Here is a 23089-nt window from a genome sequence, read left to right as displayed (position 1 = left end):
GAAAGAAAAGTGTTCACTATTCAGCCAGGAGTAGTTTCATTTGTGCCAAGAAACTAACAGAATTTTAACCAAAGAAAAGCACGGTGGACTGGACAATTACCAATCTCCATTTTTCTATTTCCTTGAGGTGAGAATGTCATCCAATTATGGAAATAATAGCAGGGATATGAGTTTGACAAACTGCCTAAGTTGACTGCCGGCAACAACACTTATCCTCTTTCCCCTCTCTGCCTTTCACTTAGATGAGGGATTTGGTAGATCCTTAGACATAACCACTGCCATATGTGAATGTTGAAACTCACATTTCCTGCTCCATTGCTATGTTGTCAGATTGTCCAATAACCAGTCTTGGATAAGCCACAATTTCTTCCCGTTTAGCACTGACTTTGGCCCCTGCCATGAACTCCCTGCCCTTGCCACCAATTCCAACTCCCTAGCCATTATTTCATAATAAATCAAACTGTCCACATTGTCCTAGACAAACTGAGTTCAGCTTCTAATCCTTGTCACAATGACTGCTTGTATTGAAGTAAAAAAACATTGCTGTTGCCTTAACCCATCTGTCACTGAAACTTTCATCCCTGTCTTTCTCATCTCTAAACTCAACTCTTCCAGCATTTTCTCACACTCCATGTAAACTCTCCCATTTATATTGTCATTCCAACGGCACTTTCTCACTGCCTCACTGTTTTTGCTGTCTTGACCATGAATAAAGGTTTCTCTAATCATTTCCTTATTTCCCTTACTAATCCCAGCCCTTCCCATTTTTCAGAACTCAAGCTTCTGCCTGTAACCCCATGAAATACTCTCCTGAAAGTGTTTATACTGCTTTGGTTCTGCTCGCCGAGCTGGGAATTTGTGTTGCAGACGTTTCGTCCCCTGTCTAGGTGACATCCTCAGCGCTTGGGAGCCTCCTGTGCAGCGCTTCTGTGATCTTTCCTCTGGCATTTGTAACCACTACAAATGCCGGAGGAAAGATCACAGAAGCGCTTCACAGGAGGCTCCCAAGCACTGAGGGTGTCACCTAGACAGGGGACGAAATGTCTGCAGCACAAATTCCCAGCTCGGCGAGCAGAACCACAACAACGAGCACCCGAGCTACAAATCTTCTTACAGAGTTGTTTATACTTTTAAATTTCCTACTGGCAATGAATTGCTCTTCATATTGTCACTGTCTTACCTTTGATACCATTTTCCTGAGTAAAACACATGATGTATCTCCTTCGGAGCTATTCCCCCAGTGAAACCCTGTTTTTGCTTTTTCAGTCAAAAACGTGAGTGAATTGATTACACAATGAGTTTAGCCGTTCACTATCCAAGAAGAGTTGAGTCCATTTGTGTCTTCAGCTCGAGTCCAAACATCCAGAGATGCCATGGCAGGCATGGTTTTGCAAAAACAAAAGTGAGTTCTGCTTTGTGTGCAATCATCAATATCTTCCAAGAGTGCGCATTGTTTCAGAACCTTTGCAGTCTAGTGTGAGAGGATAGCCATCTCTGGTCTATTGCAACATGTTTTGCAGATTAAACGTGACATAGCTATTGCTTCTCTGCAATTATTCATAGCTTATAAGAGAAACTCTACATTTCTTAACCACAATTCATTTGAAAAATTAAATTGACAATGACGAGGTAAGACTTTCTAGTGAATACAAAAAAAAATTTGTCCATACATTGCCAAGATCTGATCAGGAATTAATTGATATTTACTGTTCTCTTTATTCAGTCTGACAACTGGCAATGTCTCGTGTGATCACAGCCACTGGACTGTTGACCAATCTTTGCCATCTCTTGGATGATTCCCAAGTGTTCTTGGTGCAAATTCCCCAACATGTTCTCTTGAAGTGAAGTTGGAATGACCAATTGTTCATCATGCACTCTTATGTCATTAACAACGGCAAATATGACTTCTGTGTCTAACTAGGCGACATATGTAGGCCTTTGACGTGGCTAACCTCAATAAGATTTTGGGGGATGTTGAGACATTACTTGTCTCTCTGTTGTCAAGTGACCACAGGCTCAAAATTGGACATTCTAAATTGATCCGCAGTCGGAGAAATCAAGTCAGACAGAAAGTTGGCCAAACTAAATTAATCAGCAGCCAGCAGCTAACATTTGCAGAGAATAGTGGAAGTTAAGATCAAAGAGGTCTTCAAGGTCTTGGGGAAGTCAGTAGTAACAAGCTGAGAGGTATTGATCAGACTTTCTGGTACCTTGACTTGCAGCCAATGCCTGAGGACATGCACTTTAGCCCACCCTGACATGGCAACCATGAAAGGTGTTGGCAGACCCCATTGGATGCAATGAACCCTGCTCATGGTCCCATTAGCCAAAGGTCACAGAACATTAAGGAAGAGAGAGGAAAGATTTAAAAAAGACATGTGGGGTAACATTTTCATGAAAAGGGTGGTGCATGTATGGAATGAACTGCCAGTTGAAATGGTCAAGATGGATACAATTATGACATTTAAAAGGCATCTGGATGGGTTTATAAATTGGAAGGATTTAGAGTGATATGCACCAAGCATTGGCAAATGAGACCAGGTTAGATTGGGATATCTGATTGCATGGACGAGTTGGCCTGAAGGGTCTGTTTCCATGCTGTACAACGCAACGAGAGGGGATAAAAACACACAGCTGGAAGCCACCAGACACGTGGTGGAAGACCATGTGGCAATGCAAGAAGTCCCAAGAGAAGATCCACCCTGACCTGAGAGACACACCTTCTTGGAGGAGAGCTGGCCCTACATTGGAGAGAAAGGAGATTCCAATGCCATAGATCAGACACATAGATCATGGTGAGTAATATAATTTCTCAGATGGCTAATGTTAGATAGAGAGCAGATATTGTGCAAATTTGAGAACTGCTCATATGGTGTTTTAATAAGGATTTTTTTTTAGATTACTTAAAGTGTGGAAACAAGCCCTTCAGCCCAACAACCCATTCCCCTACACCTAACACTACGGGCAATTTAGCATGGCCAATTCACCTAACCTGCACATTGTTGGACTGCAGGAAGAAACGGGAGCACGCAGAGAAAACTCACGCAGACACGGGGAGAACGTGCAAACTCCACACAGACAGTTGCCTGAGGCAGGAATTGAACCCGGGTCCCTGCTGTTGTGAAGCAGCAGTACTAACCACTGTGCCACTGTGCCGCCCAATTTTGTTCACAAAGTAGAGTTGAACTGCAACTGAATTCTTTTACCCTTTGTCCACCTCACTGACAAAAGTCCTTGGGTAATCTGTTTTCAGTATATAAAGTGGTCCAAGTGTCCAAAACATGGATATCTCTCTTTTGTTCTTGCTGAATCTGGCTAGGTTAATTCAGACTTGCGAGCCACTATGCTGCCATGGACTGCATGTATGACTCAATTTCCTGAATGAAATCAATATCATGATTGAAAAGGCTGCCAACCATTGCTCTGAAGAGTGCATTTGCTGTCACCTGTAGTTTCACTAGCACATAGACTCTTTCATAAGTGAACACCATGATGTTAAGCCATAACCTTTGTATTCTTGGAAGCATTCTTACAAATTCTTTCTCATCCAGTCAAAAGGCTTATGATTTATTTTGACAACCACTTTCACATCAGGGATGTAATTTGAATGTTTCTGGCAAGTCAATGAAAATTTCATAGCCTCCTTCACAATCATCCAAATACCTTATTTCTGTGGTAGGTAACTCACCCCCGATTCCTAGTTATCATATACAAGCTGCAAGTCAGGAGTGTGAGGAAAGGCTCTTCACTTGTCTGGAGGAACACACCTCCAACAACACTCAAAATCTCACAGACTTCCAGGACAAAGCAGTCTGTTTCAGTGGCGCATCTAACACCTTCAACAGTCACCCTCTGCTCCACCCACACAACGGGGCAGATTGGGCATCATCAACAAGTTGCGCCACAACAAATAGCCACGGCTCCTTAGATAATAACTTCCAAACCTGAGATCTCTACCATCTAGAAGACAAAGAATTTGGCAGATATATGGGAATGCTACCACCTCCATGCTCACCTCCACCAAGCTTCACATTATCCTGAATTGGAACTATATTACTAATCCTTCACTGATGTTGGGTCAAAATACAGGAGTTCCCTCCCTAGCAGCATGATGAGTATACCCATATCACAAGGACTGCAGCAAGTCAGGAAGGTAGCTCCATGTCACCTTCAATGTAATAAATGCTGGCCAAGAAATGTTCCTTCATCAGCAAAGCCCTGTAAATTAGTAGACATAAATTTCCAAGGTATCATCTTGTAAACATCTTAATACTGCACACGGTCTCTTTAACCATCATCCTGTTTAATGACTGCCTTGTTGGAATGAGATGTTTGAATGTGCTATGGTACTCACCCTTCTTGCTCCAGTAAGGTCATCAAACTGTTGGGGGCATTGTATTGATGAGTGAATGACCACACTCTTGTTGTTTATCTGCTCAGCTTTTAACAGCACCCAGTGTGACTTCCAAAGCAAGCATCTTTCTATTGTTTGCTTGGAGGAAAATCCAGGAGCAGGATGCTAATGCATTCACTGACTTAACCATTCCACAAGATTCTTTGTTTCTTACCTATTCTTCCATACTATGAGTACATCTAAAGTTTAAAATTCATCTCCAACGTTTAAGACCTTAAACTCAGACCATAGGTCTCTTCTCCTTTCAGAAAGAGACATGACTGGTGGTGGTTTATAAACTGAAGCTCCCCACACCACTGACAAGGGGAGAGGTTGAGAAGGACAATCCTTCATGGTCACCTCAGATAGTGTGGGAGTTGAACCCATACTTTTGCATCACTCTGTGTTGTAATCCAGCCAACTGAGCTAACCAAGCACCATGAGAATCAGGACCTGGCCATTTGACACTTTGGCCTCCTCTGCCATTCAGTAAGATTTGGCTATGGCTTCAATTCTACTTTTGTATCGACTTTTCATAACCCTTGACTCTCTTGTCAATCAAAAATTCGATCAAACTTAACCCTAAATATATTAAATTTTCCAGGCTCACTATTCTCTGAGGAAGAGACTTTCTCAGGCTCTCAAGGCTCAAAGAAAAGGAAAAAAAAACCCTCATCTCAGTCTTAAATGGGAGACTGCTTGTATTTAAAATTGTATCTTTTGGTTTTAAACCTCCCTTCAAAGGAAAACTTCAACCGCATCCACATTGTCAACTCTCTCAGGATCTTACGCTTCAATAAGATCACCAGTCATTCTAAATTCCAATTGGTATAGTTCCAACCTGCTCAACCCGTCATCTTAAGATAACTCCTTCATCTTAAAAATCAGCTAAGTGTATCTTTTTGAACTACTTCTCATACAATTATATTTTTCCTTAAATAAGGAGGCCAAAACTATACACAGTATTTTCGTTTTCTTAAAATAGCTCCTGCCAATTATGTGAAGAAAGGATCACAACTTTATGTCTGTCAGCTGTTCCAAAAACATTCCATCTAAGAAACAACATTCAAATCCTCACTTACTTCATTCTGGTTCTACTTGAACACACAGTAAAATCACATGTGCTTTACATGAACAACAATTCCATTATTTATCAAGAGGAAAGCACCAAACCTTTGTGCAAAAAATGTCTGAAAAATTACAAGAATTGCAGAAATATATTGACTAAATAAAGACAAATGTTTATGTGAAGGAGTCATAAAGTGCTCTTCAAACATAGATTAAGACCATTTAATTAGCCACGCTCCCATGAACCTGCTTGTCAGAGAATTATGGAAGATACTGCAAATATGAATGCAGATACACACGCACGCACTACAGATAAATAATGATATATCACTGTAATTTACATTAAAAATAATACACCTTGGTTGCTTGCAGTGACCCTATTTAGAGAGTCAATGAACAAAACCATGAGAGACTGTCAAAGCTGTCGGTATTTGCGGAATCTCTGTTTTTGTTTCAAGTGCCCATTAGCAAACCAATTGTTCTGACATGTGGAAAACCCTTTAGCATTTATTTTAATTTGCGTCTGGGGATCTTCCTTTTTTTCTTTCAGCCGCAACATCATTGAAAACACAAAGTATGACCTTCCTGTATTTATTGTCAGAAGCGCACTGTATTAATTTCAATAAGTTTTAAAAATAACTTTTTTTTTCATTATGATAGACCAGTGCAAGATGACATTTGGGCTTTGTTTTCTCCAAGGACACAACACTGTTGGTGGCATTGGGGGGATAAAAAAAGTGAGAGAGAAAAAGGAAGCAAAGGGGGAAGAAAGAATGAAAGGAGGAAAGAAAAAAATAGGAACTTGCATTTATAATGCCTCTTTCATGACTTCAGGGCATCCCAAAGCATTTTAAAAGCCAATGTGGGTGTGTAATTCCTGTTGCAGGCAGAAGATAGCAACTGTCACATAGTCTTCCTGTTGAAGTAACTGGGTCACCTGAAAACTTGTGAACTATTGGTGTCAGAAGACAAATGGACCATGGACACTGGGAATCCTGTCTAAACAGTAGAAATTCACAAGACAATGGATTTTCTTTGGACTATGAAACAAGTATATACCAGCCCAAAATTGAAGGCCCAAGCTGAACAATATGTGAGCTCCTCATATACGGGCTCACTGGTATGAATATGGACATAATCATTCGACATGAAACCTTCCTTATAGGTCACCAGTTATTAATTCCACATTCTGAAGCCTTTGTGAACAGGGATAACAACATATACAGCCTATCCACTTACATCAGGGCAAACTTCAAAGATGCAAAAGACTTTAAACTTAATGAACACTTCCTCCATATGCAATGTGAGTAAGCTGGCCATCACAAATGTCTATAATCCGCCAACTGACATGTTGCCCAACATAGCATTACGGCCTGCAGCAAGTCCAACCATCAACTCTGCTGGGTCAACTAGGTGGCACAGAGCAGTCTTGTAAAATTGTAAACTTCCTGGAACTACTACAATGCCAAAGTGTGTGTGCTGGGACCTCTGCAGCATCGTGAAATTCATCACAGACTTAAGTCGAAATTTCACAGCACAGAATCACAGAATCCCTACACTGTAGAAGCAGGTCATTTAGCATAGCCACCAAGCCTCCAAAGAGCATCGCACACAGAACCACTCCCCCCTCTCCACAACCTTTATCCTTGTCACCCTGCATTTTCCTTGGCCAATCCACCTGACCTGCACATCTTTGGACTGTGGGAGAAAACCAGAGCACCCGGAGGAAACCCACAGACACAGGGAGAATGTGCAAATTCCACACAGACAGTTGCCTGAGGCTGGAATTCAAATTTCGGGGCCATGAAGCAGTAGCGCTCACCCCTGTGCCACCTCTGATCATTCAAAATGTTCGCTCATAACTCTGATTTCACAGATGCTGCAAATCGTGTTTCTGTCAAAAAACATCACGGTAATTCAGAGAAAGCAGACGCTCAAGTATTAATGGGATATTCATCGGGTGGCACGGTGGCTCAGTGGTTAGCACTGCTGCCTCACAGAGCCAGGGAGCCGGGTTCAATTCCTGTCTGTGTGGAGTTTGCACACTCTCCCCATGTCTGCATGGGTTTCCTCCGGTTTGCTCCCACATTCCAAAAATGTGCAGGTTAGGTGAATTGGCCATGGTAAATTGCCTGTAGTGTTAGGTGCATTAGTCAGGGGGGAATGGATCTGGGTGGGTTTTTCTTTAGGAGGTCGGTGTGGACTTGTTGGGCAAAGAGCCTGTTTCCACACTGTAGGGAATCTAATCTAATCAAAATAGCCAATGCCCCTCCTCTTCCGTAATGGTGTGTTGCATTGCTGTAACTGCAGAACATAATCAACGAGTTCAGAACAGGCCAGACATGAACATTAAAAGCACATATAGAGTGTAAATGGGATGAAATTAATTTGCATCAGCTCCCATGTGGTATTACGTTATGTGGCAGGATCGACCCATCAGTTCTCCTTTTCAAACATTTCTTTTAAATGCTGTACAGGTATTGAATTTCTTTCCATGCATGGAGTTCTTTTCTTGCCCAGATGATAGCATCCTGCACTTAAGAATGAACTTTCCTGCTTCAGTGTTCATGGCAATTATTTAGTTCGGTCAACATGTGCTGCAGACAGGATCCACGCACAAGTTGTACAGTGGGAGCTATCAGTTAATTGTTCGAGACTGAGGCACACAAGTCATAGTAATGTTAATTGCTCCTTTTACTCCGTGCATGCTACACATGAACAAGAACTGTAAACTACCAGGTGTGAGTGAATAGTCTGTAGATTACCATTAGCATATAAGAAACCAGGGAATTTAAAAAAGGACCAATTTGGGAAGCCTGTTCCTGCTACAAACCAAATGCTATCTGCGCTTTACAAACTTGGTACAATTTGCCACATTGTGGATTCTGAGCAACTCATTTAATTTCCTAAGCAAATAAATCAGTTACAGATAAAATCTCCAAGATAAGCCTTTGTGAATCTTCTCCTTGGCTCTTGAGATAATCGAGCGAGGCCCCAGAATGTCAGTTTCAACTTGCAATGTGTCTGATTCAATGCTTGACAATTACAGAGCAAGTTCACTACACCAATATTCTGAGAGTATTCGCATCAGTGGGGTAAATTTCCATCTTACAATAGCCTCAATCCTACTCCCCCAAATAATAGGCCTACAGAGGAGCTCTGACCTTGGCAGATTGAGGGGCAAGGGCCAAACTGGAGACACTTGTGACAGGTTTTGTCAAATTCAGAGAAATACTACCATTACCATCTGACCTACAAAAATACCACTGTCTGTCACTTCCTGTTTGGTCCACTTGATTATGGTAAGAGTATGTACATCAGGCCTTTCTCTAAACAGCCAAACAGCCCCTCATTTAAAGGGACTTAGTAAGATGGCTATGATCACAGAGACAGTGGTAATGAGGCAAAGGTTTTTCCATGTCATTCTCAGTTCCATCCCATGCAAAAGCTTCCAATAGTCTGGACAGGGAACCTTAAAATTCAATCTCAAAAACAAAAACAGAAATTGGTTTAAAAAAACTCAGTAGGTCAGGAAGCGTCTGTGGAGAGTAGGCAGAGTTAATGTTTTGGGTCGAGTGACCATTCTTCAGAACTCAGGCACATACACAAACATTTACTGGACTGGAAATGTTTACTCTACTTTCTCTCCACAGAAGCTGCCAGACCTGCTGAGTTTTTCTGGCAATTTCTGTTTTTGTTTCTGATTTCCAACATCTGCAGTTCTTCACTTTATTTTTAGAATTCAGCCTTTTGTGTTCGAAAGACATTTTAACAGAATAATTTACTCTATCCTACATTCTGTTTTCATGCCAGTGTATAAGCAGATTTCATTGGAAGTATTAAATAGCTTGGTATTTTGTGCAGTTGTGGGAGCCTATTTAACATCATATCACTAATAAGATATTGTTAATCTAACCAACTTTTCACTGTTTTACATGTCCAAATCCATGTTACCTCTCATTCTGAAATGTCGCTCCTAATCATTTCACCAACTAACTTCAAACCTCCTTTCATAAAGGAATCCTCCAGTTTGTTTTACTGCATGTATTCAGTTGGTATGATCTTTCTATATGTTGCTCTTGATAACCAATTAACCCTTCAACAGTGGCTTCCTGCAATCTATCTGTACCTGGTGGTAGTTACACAGAATGCAGAAAAGATTTCCCCTGCTAGTGGCCTAGAAATTCAATCACAGCCAAATACTGGTTTGCAGGAAGAGAGCAAGTACTGCATATACCTGCTGATGTTATGCCAAATTGTACATAATACAGTGGCGGAGGCCTGATAAGGAGTTGAAGATAAGTTATTTATTCTTGTTCATTCACAAGTTGTGGATCTTTCTAGCTGGACCAGAATTTATTGGCCATCCCTGATCTCCCACAAAGACTTTCGAATGATAGATGTCAAATATTTTGCAAAGTCTTCACGGAAACACATCCCACATGGATGTCATGCTAATCTACGAAATAACATTTGAAGAGCATGATCAGAGAGTGCATGCTTGAATGAAGCATTCACTATTGACCCAGAATTAATAAGACTAGCAATATAAATACTTATACTTGTGTTATGACATTGATTCACTATGTAGACATAACTGCCTAGGCCTGCATTTATTGTCCATCTCGAATTGTTCTTTGAGAAAATGGTGTTGAGCTATCTTCTTGACTCACTGCAGTTTGTGTGGTGTAGGCAAAGCCACAATACTGCTACAGAGTTCCAGCACTTTGATTCCCTATTGATAGTGAAAAGATAATGGGGGCGGTACGATGGCTCAGTGGTTAGCACTGATGCCTCACAGCACCAGGGACCCGGGTTCAATTCCCGCCTCGGGCAACTGTCTGTGTGGAGTTTGCACATTCTCCCCGTGTCTGCATGGGTTTCCTCTGGGTGCTCTGGTTTCCTCCCACAGTCCAAAGATATGCAGGTCAGATCGATTGGCCATGCTAAATTGCCCATATTGTTAGGTGAAGGGGTAAATGTAGGAGAATGGGTCAGGGTGGGTTACGCTTCGGCAGGTCAGTGTGGACTTGTTCGGCCGAAGGGCCTGTTTCCACACTGTAAGTAATCTAATCTAATCAAAAAATAATACTATAATTCCATGATGTATGGCTTGGAGAGGAACTTGTAGATGCTAGTGTTGCCATATATTGACTGTCTTGGTCACTGTAAATAAGAGAGGTCAAGGTCTGGGAAGGTCTAAGGAGTGTTGGCAGATAACTGCAGTGCATTTGTCACTGGTACACATTACAGTGCATTGGCATTGAAAGAGTGTATGTGGATGAGTTGCCAATTAACTGAACTGTTTTGTCCTGGATGGTGTCAAGATTCTTGAGTTTTGTTGGAATGGTACTTGTCCAGGTAATTAGGGAGTATTTCATCACAATCCTGCTGTGCCTTGCAGATGGTGAACACATTTTTAGGAGTCAAGAAGAGAGCTACTCACCACAGATTTCACAGCCACTCAACTACTTTTTCAAGCTACAGTATTGATTTGTCTAGTCCAATTCAATTCCCGGTCAATAGTAGAGCCCAGATGTTGATAATGGCAATTCAGCATTGAATGCCAAGGGACAATGAATGGATTCTACATTATTGGAGACAATGTGGAAAAATTGCCTGGCACTTAGATAATGTATACATTACATGGAATCCCTACTGTGTGGAAACAGGCCCTTCAGCCTAACAAGTCCACACCAACCCTCCAAAGATTACCTCACTCAAACCCATTCCCCACTATCTTATATTTATCCTGACTAATGCACCTAACCTACACATCCTTGAACAATATGTCCAGGCCTGAAAGTTGTTCAAATCTTGCTGCATTTGGATACAGACTGCTGCAATATCTGAGGATTTATCAAGAAGAGAGTTTCAAACACTCATGACCTTCTAAGCGAAATTTAAAAAGTGCCTAATTTTGGTTTTAAATGGGAAACTTCTTATTTTAAATCAGCAATGCCTAGTTCTTGATTCTCCCATTCCAGAAAACATTCCTGTCCACATCTACCCTATCAAAACCCTTCAGGATCTTATAATGTTTCACTTAGTTCACCTCAAACCTTCCAGGTCTAGCAGTTACAAGCTGAGCATGTCCAACTTTTTCTCATAAGACAACTCACTTACTCCAGATATTCATCTTGTTAACCTTCTCTGATTTGCCACCAATGCATTTGAGTCCTTCCTTCAATAGGTGACCAATATTTTGTTGAGTACTCCAAATGCAGTCTCACCAGTATGTAGGTTTCTAACTAGTGGAAAATATTGTTTCTGATTCCAATTAACTCCAGCTTTACTCAGCTTTCTTGATGTTACACACAGTCAACTACTGCCTTGGTATCAGGTAAAATCATCATTACTTCCCTCTTGATTTCAGCCCTTCTGTCCATGTTTGGACCAAGCTGTTATAAGATGAGGAAATGCATAGCCTGGTAGAATGCAAACTCAGCATAAGTGAAGAGGGTTAATTTTGAGGAAGTACTTGGCAGCACTGTTGATGACACCCTCCATTATTTTTCTGATGGTTGAGAATAAACTGGGGTGTAATTGACCAGGTTAGATTTGTCCCGCTTTTGTGTACAGGACATACCTGGGCAATTTTTCACATTGATGTGGATGTCAGTCACGTAGCTGGACTGGAACAGCTTGTGTTGGAGCATGACAAGTTTTGGAGCAAGTATCTTCAGTAATTTTGTCAATGGCTTCTGCAGGATCCATGTCTTCTGTGATTCTTTGATATCATGTGAAGTGAATCAGACTGGCTAAAGATTGAAAACTGGAAGAACTGGGGATGCTTTAAATCGGAAACAAAAATGAGTTCCAAGGAAGGGTCACTCAACCCAAAACATTAACTTTGATTTCTCTCCACAGACGCTGCCAGACTTGCTGAGCTATTCCAGCAATTTCTATTTTTGTTATTGGTTGAAGATTGGGGTTGATCTACTTGAAGAAGCTTTTAAGTTTAAAAAAAATACTTAAGTAATGAAAGCAGAGTGGCCAGTTCTCCCAGCTCTGATTTTCTCTGGTTTGGTTTAAGCAGGTGAGAATCTAAAATCTGGATTTAGGCTGTTGTCAGGAGCGACCATTTAATGCATGCTTTTACTAACTTCAAAATGGCTTCTCAATGCAAGTTAAATAAAGTAACATAATAAAATGGCTTCAGGCTGTAAATTAGCAATATGTTTAAAATGGCTTCTCATCCTGCTAAAGGCTGCATTCCTGCCTTGCTGAGCTAACTGGATCAAAGATAAAGCAGAACAATGGATCCTTCACAGTATGGAATTAACTAAGCTGGACAGGACATTACTAAACATCCCAGCTAACCTTGAAATGCAGGTGCAAAGAGATAATGTGTGGAAAACAATTTTGTTTCCCAGGAAATATCATTGGGTTTACCTGCTGTCCATTATGTCATTTTATTGCACTTTATTGGATTTACTCTGCAATTAAAGCTGTACAATTTCTTAATAAACAAATAAAAATTGCATTTGTTCCAAACAAATTGTGCAGTTTCTCCAAGGAACACAAAAGCTTTTAACCTCTGTGTTGCTGGACAAACCTGTGCCCAGCCATTACTAATTAAAGCGTAAAATCTTGCTGTAGCAGACTGTACTTCTGTTATTTATTTGACCAATTGCAGAACCAAGAGACCCCTCCTGGGGGGGTTGAGATCTTCACAGGCAGTCGGTTTTGAGGCTGCTGGTCCAAGAAACTGCTACATGAAAGAAGCTGTTCTATGCTGAATGTCTCTATCATCTCTCTCTCCTATATTATCCTATGTTTGTTTTTTTGCTGAGGCTGTTTGGGAGGATTGTTGCAGGAATTTGAAATAGCATCATTAAGTTGGGATAATCTGTTGAGTTTTTGAATAGGTTCAGTAATTCTATATTCTGTTCTCTTTTGTTTCGGTAATCTTGCAAATAAATTTTGTTTTGTTTAAAACTAAATGGTTGGGCCTGCTGCATCACTCCTGGAATATCCACCTTTCCCCTGCTTAAAAAAAAACAAGAAAAGTTAGGGTCCGAGCTATTTTTTTGAAATGCTTTGAGGGAGTCTGGCCTGGTCCACAACAAATTATAGAGCCTTCTGTGGTGAGCTGTTTAGTCCAGCACCATTCAATCTGGATCTGGTAAAATATCCACCTTACACCTGCTTATAAAAACATGAAAAGTTAGGGTCCAGGCTACTTTCTTGAAATGCAGGTAGTGGGAGTGTTTTGCTCCGTCATTGTGGTATAATACATGTTTTGCCGATGTGAATTGGCTAGAATGTGATTGATGAATTGTGGACATGGTTTGGATAATGCGAACTTTCTACTGAACGGGTATCATGATCTTCTATAGCGTGGTTTTTGACAGCAGTTTTCTGTAGCACGAGGTTACAGAGGAACACAACTGCCGTGTTAGAGCAGAACGTCCTGTACTTCCCTTTGTCCATCATTTAAAGTCACCTGCTTTAAGGGGAGAAAGTGGGGACTGCAGATGCTGGAGATCACAGTCAACAAGTGTGGTGTTGGAAAAGCACAGCTGATCGGGGGCATCCAAGGAGCAAGAGAGTCAATATTTCGAGCATAAGGTCTTCATCAGGAATGTGTGTTGGGGGAAGGTGAGGGATGATGGTGATAGGTCAGAGTGTAGGGTGGAGCAGTTAGGTGGGAAGGAAGAAGGACAGGTAGGACAGTTCAAGAGGGTTGGAACTGGGATAAGGTGGGGAGTGGATGGGAGATCAGGAAACTGGTGAAATCAACATTGATGCCCTGTGGTTGGAGAGTCCCAAGGTGGAAGATGAGGCGTTCTTCATCCAGACATCGGGTGGCTAGAGTTTGGTGGTGAAGGTGGCCCAGGATTTGCATGTTCTTGGTGGGGTAGGAGGGGGAGTTGAAATGTTTGGCCACAGAACAGTGGGATTGTTTTGTGCGGGTGTCCCAGGAGATGATCTGGCCCCTTCCCTTGCCACTGCAAGAGGTGTAAAACCTGTGGCAACACCTCCCCCCTCACCTCCATCCAAGGCTCCAAAGGATGCTTCCACATCAGACAGATTTTCCTGCACTTCCAAACACTTCATCTGTTGTGTCTGTTTTCTCGATGTGGTCTCCTGTACATTGGGGAGACTGGACACCAACTTACAATCATTTCAGAGGACATCTCTGGGATACACGTACCAATCAACCCCTCCATCCTGTGGCCAAACACTTTAACGGCCCCTCCCACTCTGCCAAGGACATGCAAATCCTGGGCCTCCTCTACCGCCAAACACCAGCTACCCGACGCCTGGAGGAAGAACATCTCATCTTCCACCTTGGGACCTCCAACCACTCTGGACCAATGTCAATTTCACCATTTTCCTGATCTCCCCTCCCCCTACCTTATCCCAACTCCAACTTGGCACCGCCCTCTTGAACTGTCCTACCTGTCGCTCTTTCTGCCCACCTATCCGTTTCACTCTCCCCTCTGACCTATCACCATCACCCCCCCACCTTCAGATACCTATCACATTCCCGGCTACTCTCCCCCAACTCCACCCCATTCCCATTTATCTATCAGGCCCCATGGGCACCCCCCTCAACATTCCTATTGAAGAGCTTATGCTCGAAACTTCAACACTCCTGCTCCTCGGATGCTGTCGGGCCTGCTGTGCTGTTCCAGCACTATACTTTTTGACTGCTTTAACGGGAGATTCAGTCTGGTTAAAGTGTGAAGCAATCACAAAACTGGCCGCAGCAAGCAACAGGTGAGATATTAGCAAAATGTTTGGCACAATGCTAACCCAAATTAACAGTTGGGAAAGGCATTTCTCAGCTAGTCATGACAGTCGGAACCGTTTTTTTATTTTCCTTCGACAATTATTCGCCTGCAGTCAATTGCTCTCAGCTCCCAACAACTTCCCCTCCATGAAGAGGACTGGCCAGACCTTCAGCCCCAACAGCTCCCCCAAATGGCGAGTGCTAGGACGGCAACAGACCCACATTGGTGCACTGTCCATGCTTCCTGAGAACAAGATACATCAGGTTGCGCTCATTGACACGATTTCCACAAGCTTGGCAAGGGAATTGGAGAGGATTTGGGTAGGAGTTGGCATTTCAGCAGAACAGACTTTGTCACTGGTGATGATTTCCATGATGCACAGGGCGACCCATCAGAAGAACCCCTTCCAACTCTACAAGGAGGTCACCAGGTATCTTAGTGGTGAGAAAAAGATAACACCCTTGATTGGCATTTTAAGTGTCTCAGTTGTCACAAGGGTGGGAGAGCCATCCACCAACATACCCACAGCTGGCAAAATCCTCTTCTTTTTGGTCTATGACTAAAACAACTGCAAGCTGGAAGAGACTGCTGAGGAGGTCAATGCCAGGAGCATGTCTGGCTGCAATCCTGGATAAAGTTGAAAACTTTGAGAAAGTAGCAGCGTAAATTAACACACAAGCAACTAATCCAACTAAACAAACAACTGCTTGGTCTATTTAAACAGGACCTGATAAGGGTCTATTCTGTTAGCTAATACTGTGAGTTGCTCACTGGGTTTGAAAGCTAACAGGTCAGGCACCACAGCATACCAACATCAGTAAGGCATGCTCCAGTAAGTGCAGTACCATGATTTGATCAAATTAATCAGTGCTTTGATTGTTCTGGAATGTATTCTGCATGGCTTTGGGAAGCTTGCTCCAATATGCTGGCCTGTGCAATTACAATTCAAAATGATTATGGTCTCTCCTTGCATATCAGAGACTCATTCACCTGTTTAAAATCCACACACTGGTTGCAGAATTATTCAATTTCTAGGCCTTTGTGTTTTTCTTTGAGTAGTCCCAGGTCTTGGTTTTGGGTTCTTTATACTTTCATAAGAAGGTGCATTGGATCAAACAATGCACAAGAACCTTGCACTGTGCTGACACAATGAAATAGTGAATGACTGTCAATCTATGACATATCACTGCATTGCAGAAATTATATGAACAGCTTCAGCTTCTTTTGAACTATCAGACTGCATGCCAGAGGAAGATCAGGCTTACTATGAGAAACTCTCTTTGGCTAATACCTCTTAAATTTGAACCAGGATTAAGTAGTTGGTGATAAATCTAGTATTTTATTTGAATGTGTAAAGCATTAACTAAACTGAAACATAGCGTGCTGCCTACATATGTATTCCCATGATGTGTATGCAGAAGTGATGCTTATGGAGTTAGCATGGAATCCTGTCGGGAGAAGCAATTATGTCAGGATCAGACTGTAATATACAGATTCACATAGCAAGCGTTCAGTGCTGGATATTCTATTCCTTGCCTCGGAAGGATTAGTCCTCAAAGCAACAAAGTGTTTTTGTTATTAAATATTGACCTGTGTAGATAGTGAATTAACACTGGGGAAAGGCCACAACCACATAAAAATATTAAATGCAAACCAACTGTCCTCATGTATACATTTGAGGAACTACAATTGCTCCCAACACCCTATATCCACCCTAAAAGAAAAGCAGCAAATATGCCTTTTTGCACACTGTGCTGAAATAAACATGCTCTTGAAGTGCTTTTTTTAAAACACTAATATTCTTAAATCCGTTAGCAATACAAAAGAAGTTACAGTCAAGTTGCACATTAAATTTGAACTAAAGCAAATTCAATCAGTAAACAAAAGATATTTGTCAAGGCTATAGAGAATGTAAACCATGGTGTGGTCTTTGATTGCATCTGAAGAAGGTCACTGCAGTTGCAGAAGCAGGAGCTATTCTGGTGAAGCGATTACAAAAGTCTCCGATTACCAATAACATTCACCCAGCAATTCAATACTGTATTATCAGATTTTCAATTCCTCATTGTCAAACTTGGCCTTAGAATTTCAGACACCACATCCAATATCTGGTCCAGCAGCTAAACTTCAAAAGCTGTCTTCGATGGCAGGAAGCTTGTCAAGTTAAATTACTGCAGTTTGACAACTGGAGATACATGATCTGATCTCCTTCTTGCAAGTGACAAGCACTGTCATTTCATTTTAAACGGATTATAGATGTGTCTTCCATCAGACGATTGGCTGAAAGTTTAAAGATCGTAGATTTACCACTATTTTGTTGGTGGGATGCAAGATTCATAGTTATATTTGAGACAATGTGAGTCCATAATCTATTGAATCCCATTTGTGTCAACGTGATTATCTAAAACTTCTGTCTTAGCTCTTGGTTTAGTATTTTGGTTTTAAACTTTATCACACCTTTAAACTCATGCTTGGTACAGCTACTGTAGCACATTCATAAGTGAGGTGTGGAAGGATGTGATTTTAGCAACTGGTGTGGTGAGAACTAGAAAGGATACACAAAGCGCACAATAGGGAGATAGTGCAAGAAGAGGAAATAGAAAGGTATTCCCTGGAATCACGTGATGAGGAATACAGCAAAATTTGCAGTGCATGTACATGAAAGCAAAGAGGCTGGCAAGTAAGATAAATGAGTGAGCCCAGGCTCACACAGCCTATTTGTAACATGGCGTTGGGCCAATAACAAAAGGACTCAACAATATAGAAGCCAGTGTACTGAATATCCCCAAATACAAGATGTTCACAAAAGATACTGAAGAAAAGGAAGAACAGTGGCAGAATTGATTGAGGAGAAATTAAATTGTTGGAGAAAGAGGATAACCAGGAATGGTCACGGGGAGAATCTATTTGGTTAAAGTGAAGTTTAATTAAGTACAAGCAGCTTTCAATAGGCCATTAAGTAGTGGAGAAAATATGGAGGAAAACATTTGCAAGCAAGTTATACAAAAAAAATGCAAAACTGTATAATGGTGATAATAATGGGAGAGACATATAAACATACAAAGTGGGAACGCAGATAGACTATTTGGTGTGTTCAAATTTCTCCCTTAACTCCTTTGCCTAACAATAATCTATCCACTTCTCCCTTAAAAATACGCATTGGCCCCACCTCTTTTGCATTTTGACACAGGGTTTCAAAGATGCAAAATCCTCTGTGGCAAAAAAATCTTCCTATCTCTGTCTGAAAGAGTAATCATTAAATTTAAAACAAAGCCCTCTAGTTCTGGACTGGCCCACAAGACAAAAGTATCCCTTCCGTGTTAACCTTGTCAAGACCATTCAGGTTATTATACACTTCAAGCAAGTTGTTCATCACTCATTTTTGATTTTCTTTGTGACATGGATGTCGCTGGCCGGCCAGCATTTTTTCCCATCCCTAGTTTCCCTTGAGAAGATGGTGGTGGGCTGCCTTTACGAAATGTGGTCCACCTGCTGTTGGTTAATTCATAATGCCATTAGGGAGGGAATTTCAGGAATTTGACCTAGTAACAGTGAAGGAACAACAATACATTTCCAAGTAAGGATGCTGAGTGACCTGAAGAGGATCTTGCAGGTAGTGGTTTTGAGATGTATCGCTGTCCTTCTGGATGGAAGTGGTCATGGGTTTGGAAGATGCTACTGAAGGATCTTGAGTGAATTTTTGCAGCGCATCTTGTAGATAGTACACACTGCATTGACTGAACATTGGTGGTAGAGGGAACGGATACTTGTGGATATGGTGCCAATCAAGCAGGCTGCTTTGTCCTGGATAGTGGCAAGCTTCCTGAGTGTTGATGGAGCTACACCCATCCAAGCAAGAAGGGGTATTCCATCACAATCCTGACTTGTGTGTTGAAGATGGTAGACAGGCTTTGGGGAGTCAGGAGGTGAGTTTTTCGCTGTAGTATTCCTAACCTCAAAAACTGCACTTGTAGACACTGTGTTTATGTGGTGAGACTAGTTGAGTTTCTAGTCAATGGTAAACCCGAGGATGTTGATGTGGTGGGTATTCAGTGATGATAACACCATTGAATGTCAAGGTTAAAAATCACACAACACCAGGTTATAGTCCAACAGGTTTAATTGGAAGCACACTAGCTTCCAATTAAACCTGTTGGACTATAACCTGTTGTGTGATTTTTAACTTTGTACACCCCAGTCCAACACCAGCATCTCTGAATCTTGAATGTCAAGGGTCATGATCACATTGTCTCTTGTTGGAGATGGTCATGTGTGGTGCACATGTTACTTTACACTTTTTGGCCCAATCCTGAATATTGTCCGGATCTTGTTGCATTTGAACATGGGTTGCTTCAGTAATTGAGATGACGTGAATGGTGCTGAACATTGCATAATCATCATTGAACATCTTTTCTTGTGAACTTATTTCAGAGGGAAGGTTATTGATGAAGATGCTGAAGATGGTTTGGCCTCGTACACTATCCTGAGGAACTCCTGCAGAGATGACCTGGACCTGAGATGATTGACCTCCAACAACCACAACCATCTTCCTATGTGCTTGGTATGATGAGTTTGCCCCAATGGACATTGATTCCAGTTTTACTAGGGCTCCTTGATGTCACACTTGATTGAATGCAATCTTGATGTTAAGGCTCGTCACTCTCACCTCACCTCTGGAATTCAGCTTTTGTCCATGTTTGAACCAAGACTGTAATGAGGTCAGGAGCTGAGTAGCTCTGGTGACATGCAAACTGGGCCATCACTGAGCAGATTACTGCTGAGCAGGTGCTGCTTGATAGCACTATCAATGACACCTTCCATCATTTTACTGATAGACTGACAGGGGTGGTAATTGGATGGATAGGGAAGCAAGTTCTGGAGCAGAAATCTTTAGTACTATTGCCAAAATGCTGTCAGGGTCCATAGCCTTTATAGCATCCAGTGCCTCCAACTGTTTCTAGATATCACATGGAGTGAATCGAATTGGGTGAAGACAGGTATCTGTGATGCTGGGGACCACTGGTGGCTGCAATGGATCATCTGCTCGGCACTTCAAGCTAAATATTGCTTTGAATGCTTTAGCTTTATTTTTTCCATTGATGTGCTGAGCTGTTCTATTATTGAGGATGGGGATATTTTTGGAACGTGCTCCTGCAGTGAATTGTTCAATTGGCCACCACCATTTTACGATTGGATGCGACAGGACTGCAGAACTTAGATCTGATCTGTTGGTTGTGGGATCCCTTAGCTCTGTCTATCAATTGCTGCTTATGCTGTTTGGAATGCAAACTGTCCTGTTTGGTACCTTCACCAGGATGACACCTCATTTTTAGATATGCCTATTGCTGCTCCTCACACACCTGCTTGCAGTCCACTGTCTCCTGTGGTCATCAGAGCCACAGTTTCATTCCCCAAAGGTGCCACATGAAGAGTAACAGCCCTCTGCACTACCACGAGCCATTCATAAGAGAGGCAAGGGAAGCAAAGGGTCATTATTGGTATTATTGCTAATGTTATCAATTCACTCAAATTATTAGCTGGTGATCCAAGTTTAAAACCCACCATGGCATATGGTGGAAATAAATAAAAATCTGGGAATAATGATAACCATTGTCAATTATTATAAAAACCCATCTCGTTCACTAATGTCCTTTGGAAAGGAAATCTTACCTGTTCCTGACTTTATCCAACCTGCATGTGAACCCAGACTCATGCCAATGTGGTCAACTGTTAACTGCCCCTTGGTAAGTCGGGATGGGCAATCAATGCTGTCCCAGCCAATGGTGTCCATATCTCATGAACAAATTTTTTAAAAAGACACACTTAGAATAACAATACTTCTTATCTTATTTAACAGTCTGCTTCTGATCTGGGAACCCTGCTTGCTTGCTTGCTGTAAAACTTTATTTTAACTTGATATGTGAGGTAACCTTGTATTCCTGATCTGATTCAAAGCAGAGTTTCTCTCTCCATAGGGCTACTGACTGAAAGTTTCTGTCCTTCTGCTTGTCTGACTGGGTCAATCGAAACAGGAACCTCCTCCCCTCCTTGTTTGGATGTCGAGCTTGGAGTCAGCTCATTAGGAGGCAGCCCCTCAGCAAGTAATTTTCAAAGATTATAACCCAGTAAGTATGGGGTTGGATATCGTATTTGATCATGATGCCATGCGCCCAAAGTTCCAGAAAAATCTTGCTTTGTTGATCTATGTTGACAGCGGCAGTAGAAATGTGATCCTTATTTTCCTGAGATTATTTCAAATTGGAAGAGGAATTCCTCAGGTTGTCCCGAATCAGAAGAGAATTACATAAGCCAAGTGCAGATAATATTACTGCATTTTTATTTATTACTTTCAATATAACATTAAATTAAAACAGAGAATATTTTCCAATGGCTAAGTCTTAATTTTCTACAAGTTAATAGGCTTTGAATGAGTTAAAATCTTACCCATTAAAAAGGTGATCAGCCCATTCTTGTTAACCTGCGCGGACTATTTGGACTTCCTCCCACTGCTAATAATGTTTATTTTTCTTTTTTAGAACCATAATTCCAGAAGTGATGCACTTCATAAAATTATGCGAAAATTGGTGGACGACTCCTTTATTTGGGTGCACTTTGGACCCGGTTGCATGCAGAAACTACTGAGCTATATTGGTGCTCCAGATGCACAATAAAAATAGGGTTTGTACAGGGTATAGCAGAAAATAGTACTGGATAAAAATAAATCTTCTATGGGTAAAGTACTTAGTTAAATATGTGAGGATGGATTCTAGGTCAACAAAATGTCATAATTCTTCAAGATATTATTATTTACATGCTATTTGAAATGGACATCCAGAATATATGCCAACATTCTTGAGAAATGCAGTGGCTAAAACGTGCTCTTCATCTAGGGCTAAGAAATGCCTCTTAAATTTTACAAGAATTAAGAAATAAAACATTAGAACACTTGGCCCACAGGATAAAGTATTATGAACCTGCAAACATGAATATGCTCCTCCACTTTCCTTTGCTGAAGACATGAGCTACTGCTGTCAGTAAACCCTTGGTATTTTGCCCGAGTGGCTATTATTCACATGTGCTCCTGGAGGGTGAGCAAAAGCAGGCTGTCGACCCCAGGAGAAGGTAAGAAGTTCATTAGTCAAACCTGCTCCTATTTTTGGATGTGTGCCTCAAGATTTAAAATGAAGCAGTATGCACCAGCTGTCTGTCAAATAAAAGGTAAATGAGTCAGGGGTTTGCCAGTCTGTTATACCCTTTATACAGTTAGCAATAAGTTGGCATTTAGCCATGCCCCGTGCTGCAGTCACCTTTTCTGAATTAATAAATCCTCCATTGTTAACACATCCATCTGTCCATTAGTGCCCATACGGAGAGAAAAGGACAGACATGGAGAGCTACTTCATGTTCTTTCCAAATATGTTGTACGCAAAAAAAAATTCCCTTGGCAGAAGCAGATATCACTATTCGAGGTGAGAGGAGAAAAAGAAAGGGAGGGAGAAAACTATACAGTGAGGAACTTAATACAGGCCTGTTATTGCTGAAATAGATTAGATTAGATTACATTACAGTGTGGAAACAGGCCCTTCGGCCCAACAAGTCCACACCGACCCGCCGAAGCACAACCCACCCATACCCCTACATTTACCCCTTACCTAACACTACGGGCAATTTAGCATGGCCAATTCACCTGACCTGCACATCTTTGGATTGTGGGAGGAAACCGGAGCACCCGGAGGAAACCCACACAGACACGGGGAGAACGTGCAAACTCCACACAGTCAGTCACCTGAGGCGGGAATTGAACCCAGGTCTCCGGCACTGTGAGGCAGCAGTGCTAACTACTGTGCCACCGTGCCGCCCACTAGTGCAACATAAATGTTTTTGT

Source organism: Chiloscyllium plagiosum, chromosome 14 (assembly GCF_004010195.1).
Source record: "Chiloscyllium plagiosum isolate BGI_BamShark_2017 chromosome 14, ASM401019v2, whole genome shotgun sequence".
Taxonomy (NCBI): Eukaryota; Metazoa; Chordata; class Chondrichthyes; order Orectolobiformes; family Hemiscylliidae; genus Chiloscyllium; species Chiloscyllium plagiosum.
This window is presented reverse-complemented; position numbering follows the sequence as displayed.